This window comes from Nicotiana sylvestris, chromosome 6 (genome assembly GCF_000393655.2).
Source record: "Nicotiana sylvestris chromosome 6, ASM39365v2, whole genome shotgun sequence".
NCBI lineage: Eukaryota > Viridiplantae > Streptophyta > Magnoliopsida > Solanales > Solanaceae > Nicotiana > Nicotiana sylvestris.
Window position 1 is genome coordinate 34,829,545 of NC_091062.1, and position 6,000 is coordinate 34,835,544.

The window sequence follows — 6,000 nt, forward strand, 5'->3', positions numbered from 1 at the left end:
TCGAACGCACCGCTGATCAACTAGTTTTACCGCAAATACGCCTTTCCGAATTCAAAGGGTGATATATAGGAATAGTGCAAACACTCATCAAGCGTTACTATGGGATTGATTACGCACGAGTGAAATATGATGTTGAGCATGATTTATGCAACAATAAATAGCATGTTGTCAAGTATTTGCACGTAAAAATGATAAATGTAGTATTTAAAATAATTGAAAGACGGTTACGAAAAAAGAAAATAAAGAAACAAGTCAGTTTCAGGAAATAAAAGAAATCATAAATAAGTAGTTAAATCTAAATAAAAGGGAAAGGGTACACAGGGTAAATCATGCTTAGACTAATTCACAAAAATAAGTTCGTTATGGTAAGAGCCTACAAATATCCCCAGCAGAGTCGCCATGTTGTCGCGCCTCTTTTTTCCTTCGTGGAGTCCGTGTTTCGGCATTCATGGGGGAACAACTCGTTACCTTTTGGGAATTGGGTATTTGAAGAGTCACCACCTAATGGATTAAGGTGTGTTAGGGCACCTAGAGTGATTAACTTATGTAACTAGTTTGCATTACCAGAGATTAGTATAAGGGCTCGAAATAACCTTGAGGGGAAGGTGTCAGGCACCCCTCGCGGTCCACGACGGTGGGTCCCGGGCGAACTTAAACTATGCGAATTAGTCAATTAACAAGTAAGCAGTCTTAGAACATATTTGCAAATAAATGTAGTTTTCATAGTCTAAATACGTATGCGATCAAGGAAATTTAGATAATGAAAGTAAAAGAGGTTTGAACATCTTAAATATATATATATATATATATATATATATATATATATATATATATATATATATATATATATATATATATATATATATGTGTGTGTGTGTGTGAAGAAAGAGGAAGTTTAGATAATTTAAACATATATAGGAATTGGGAAAGGGAAGTCCTAAAATGATTAGCCTGTAGGATAAATCTGTGCAATGCCCGGTAATCCTCTTCAACTCGAGGGGCTACACATGACATTAGCGCGCAAGTCATCATATCCCTTTACTACCCATTACGCTCCCCTTAACGGTTTTATAAGCGAATTTGATTAACGACCCCTAAGCGTGCTGTTAACCGTCCCTTCCTTGTGGCCCCGGAGGAATTTAGGACCTCTAGACTTAGGCGGTTCAAGACAATCCTAAGGTGTTTAAAAGGGAAAAATCTAGGCAACAACGAATAACATATAGGATTGTCAATTAAAGAAGCAGGTAAAAAGATCATGTTTACCTCGACACATACATAGGCAAATAAACAGCACGTCTCAAACAGCTGATTTTGGAGAAGTTCAGAAAGCCTAAGAACATGATATCTAGATGAATGTTACAAATACAGAATATGCAATGTTTGTTTTAAGGGAAGTGGTAGAATACTAACCAGTTTGCCTACTGGTTTTATAGCCTGTTAATCTTGGATAATTTCATACATAAGCAGAACTGATATCACAATTATTTAACGGCCTAAGGCTTGCCTAAGTGTGTATATGCAATCACGAATCTGGGGAATACTTAAACAGTATGAAATTCTTTTATCCTATAGGCATGCTTATCTAAGTGATACAAATTATAACAGGCGATTTATTAATTTGTGTCTAGAGACATGATACCTATGTGTGAGTCTGTTATAAACCTTTTCATGGACAGCTATTTAATCGAAATAGTCGTGGTTCAAACAAATACAAACAGAGTACCTAAGAACATGGTATCTAATGCATACAGGAATGGCAGTTTTTATTAAGATTATTTGATAGCAGGATGTCTATGTGACAGCACTTGCGAAGAACCAGAAATTAAGCATGCAACATGCTAAAGCAGTAAACGTGAAGGCCCTAAAAACAGGATATCTAATGCATAGGTTCAACACGGTTTAAATGTAAATGAACACATCAATCCTAGAACATGGATTCTAATGCATATTTGCAGAATATAAAGCCTATAGCATGTTTTCTACCCAATTTTACTCACAGTATCATACAACTACCTCCCCTTTTATTATTTACCCCAGTATTTGTTTACAAATAATTATTACATACCAGAATTGCATAAATTACACAGACGAAATGTAAAGTAATACTATAGGGAGCCTAAAGTAGGACCAAAATAAACCTGGGAGCGTCAGGCCTTCAATGTAGTCTCAAATGCTCAGAAATCTCATAGCCAACAAGTGTCTAGGTGTGTTAGAGTTCCCTAAGGACCTCAAGGATCCCGGGTAGTGCTCATACCAAGACTTTTCTCAAGTAAGGACTGGTTATGTGCAATGTCGAAAAGCCACCCCTGAAATGACAGAGTTTAGAGAGATCTCAAGGATCCCTAAGCAGTACACATACCAGAGGAGCAGAACTTAATAACCTAAGAGTAAGTGAGAGTGCTTGAAAAGACTTAGTGAAAACAAGGTGGAGATAACTTCTTAGGAGTGAAAAAAGATTTTTTTGGAATAGACCAGTTTTAGGAAAATACTAGGAATGAAAGCCAGTTTTTAGAAGAATACAGATAACCTTTCTGAAAATAGTTCAGAAGAGAGTAAGATTCAGTAGGCAGCCAGTAAATCATAAAAGGTTCAGATTCACAGGCAGGCAAGTTTGCACACAAGGGTGAAAGGGATTGGGAACATATAGGAATCTCACTGAGAGTGCATGAATAGGGGCAGGGAGGCATGTAGACAACATAGAACACTTAGGAGCTTCATAGTCTTAATGAATTAACCAGGATAGCAGGCAACTATGACATGGAGCAAAGATGTAGAAGACAGAATCAGACGCACAAGTAGGGTCATAACATGATCACATAGCTAAAGGATTAATCATAATCAAGACACAGGCTGGTCAAGCATCAGATAAACATGTAAAGTGTAGACATACTAGTTGTACGTTGAAAAGGACAGAATTTAGGCATGCTTGAACAAAGAAGTCAAATTCATAATAAACTAATGCAGGAATGAAACACATAGAGTTTGGATTTCAATTGTAACTAGAGACATACCAGTTGAGACAAAAAAGTGTAGAATATAGCGCAAGTATAGTCTCACTATCTAGCCTTGGCTAGACCCACAATAGCACAAGTAACACAAGTAGCCAAGAAGGAGAAGAGTTTGAGTGTATGTGTGTTATGAACTAATGTTCGTGTCTAAAGAAAGAGAATGCACACATATATATAGGAGTCCAATAGTATAGGTAAGGCAAGGCAGATTGTCATTGCAAAAATAAGGCAAGAAAATAATCAAACAATCAATCAAGTAAAGTTAGTCATGAACAAATTAGCAGTAAAATCAGGCTAGTACTACTTGATTTAAGGAAAATTATATATGGAATCAATTAGTAATTAAGGGCTAGGTTAAATAAGGCAAGAACTAACTCCGAAATCAATTAGAAGTTGGTTATAAAAATTAAAGCATAAAATCAGGCTAGTAGCACCAACTATTAATTGCACATAAGGTAATAATAGGTAAAATCTAATAAGAAAATACCGGTATTAAAGGAAAGCCCAATTTCAAGCACTAATTTAGGTAAGTGAAATTAATTAATAATTAGTCGACAGAGCTTAAGGCAAATGGGGAGAATAGTAAAATGATCGGTTAAATAATCAGAACTATAAGAGATTAGGCAGAAATACAGAAACATATAATAAACAAAATAAATAAGAAAACCCTAATAGATACTTAGAGATGAAAACATTTAAAAGTTAAATATTCTATATAAAATCTGTTGAAATCAAGACCCTAATTCTAGGGTAAACCAAAATCAGTCAGGAATAATAACAATAGGGAAAGATCAGAAAATATCGAGGTGGAAGTACTGAAAATTTAAAGAAGAAATGCCAAAATAAACATGAAATCATTTCAGATCTGAGAAGATCTAAACATATTCAACCAAAAATTAGCCAGATCCATAAAATAAACAGAGGTTGAACCAAATCTGGTTTGAATCGGAGATTTGAAACCCTAAAAATACGAAGATATCCGTACTCACAGGTATTGGGATGAACATAGACGGAAATAGTCAAGACATGAAAGATTATGAACTAGACCTAGCTCGAGCTTGGCCAGATTTGCTTTGCAATGTTAGGAAGCAACTAAATAGGGTCGTAGACGAGTAACCAGCGGTGAAGAGAGGCCGATAATGTAAGGGAATCCATGGCTGATTCCATTTTGGGTCGGAATCGGAAGGGATAACAAGTGATGGTGCTAGGGTTAGAGAGGGTGAGAGACAAGAGCATATGAGGGCGGCGAGTTTGGAAGAATGGGTAGGGTTAGGGGTTTTTGATATATTAAAAGGGTTCGGTTGATTTAGGGTTGTTAATCTTTTGAGATCAACGGCCAGGATTAGATGTCTAGGTGGGGCAGGTTTAATTAAAAGGGTATTTAGGCTTGGGTTTGGGTTGGACGGGTATGGGTAATTGGGCTAGGCTAGATCTGAAATTGGGTATTTTCTAGGGGCTAGATTTTAAATACCCAATTAATTTAGGAAACTAATTTTATAAAATAATCTATAAATGATAAAAATGTGATTTGTGCATGAAAATCCTTTAAAATACTTACTTAATATTTCAAAAATATGAAAAGCCATTTTCTGTATAGATAATATAATTGTGCATATATATAGGCTATTATTGCAAAAAGTACAATTCTAGCCTAAAATTGCAAATGTGATTGTAAAAAAATACAAGTAAAATATTTAATCATTATATGGGCATAAATGATGGATTTAGATGATTAAAGCATCAAAAGAATAATATAAGGAATAATTATTGTATATTTGTATAAATAAAAATATAGAAATAAAATGATTTAATGCCTTTAAAATTATAGAAAAATTATAAAAATACTTTTGCATGTTTGTAAATGCGTATACAATATTTTGAAAGTATGTATGCAGATTCAAATATATATAAAGAAAAAATTGAGTATCAACAAGCAGTACAAATTAAAGTCACAAATAAGGAAAATAGGTAAATCATAGAGAAGTACTGATTTTAACGGGAAGAATTGGTTCAAATCCTTAATAGAAATCAATTAAGTAAAAATAAATCCCAAAGAATACTGATTTTAACTGAAAAATCGTTCAAGACTAAAGAATAGAGTCAGTCAATACAAAGGGTTCACAAAAATAAACACAATAACGAAAAAATGAAGAAACCAGTGTCACAAACAGGAACATTTAGGGTTTAAACATATACATAAAAATTAATCAAACATGTAAAGAAACCATTAGTTTAACATTGAAAGATTTAGAAAAATCTTTGAAAAAAGTCTGGCAGGAACCCTAATTTCAGAGAGAGTAAACAAAGTTGAAACAATTAATTAAACCAAGAGATTTTAAAGGAAAATACCCAATAATACTCGAATCACCTTAGATCTATAAAGATCTGAGAAGATTCGAACACTAGTGAAACTAGGGTTTTTTGAAGATAGTAGAGACGAAGAGAATCGGTCGAAAACCCATGGATTCGCACTAGAAACAAGAGGAAATCCATACTCACAAACGAAAGTGGCCTGAGAGAGGCCGGTAAACAACTTTCAAACCGGAATAGGTTGGATTTCTATGAGACCTTCTCAAGGACTCATGAAATCAAGCAGCCAGAGAGTATAGGAGACAGGTGGTGGTCGGAGAATGCACAGAAACATCATGGAAAGGAGGCCTCCGTCAGTGACGGTGATTAGGGTTAGGGGAGAGTTGAGAGAGAGTTGGAGAGGTTAGGGAATGAGGGCAGCGGAAATGAAAGAATGAAGGGGTTTAAGGGGTCGTTTGGGATTAATATGGTAAGTTTAATTGTGGACCGTTGATCTAAAAGATCAACAGCCATGATTAAACGGGGTTTATTGGGTTGGGTAGGTTTAATTGGGTTAGGGTTGTTTTAAATTGGATTGGGGGGTCCGATTTTGGGTGTAAATTAGGGGCTGTTATTTAAATACCTATTTTACTAATTAAAATAATTTTAAAAATAGCTAATAAAATGATAAAAATAATTTTCA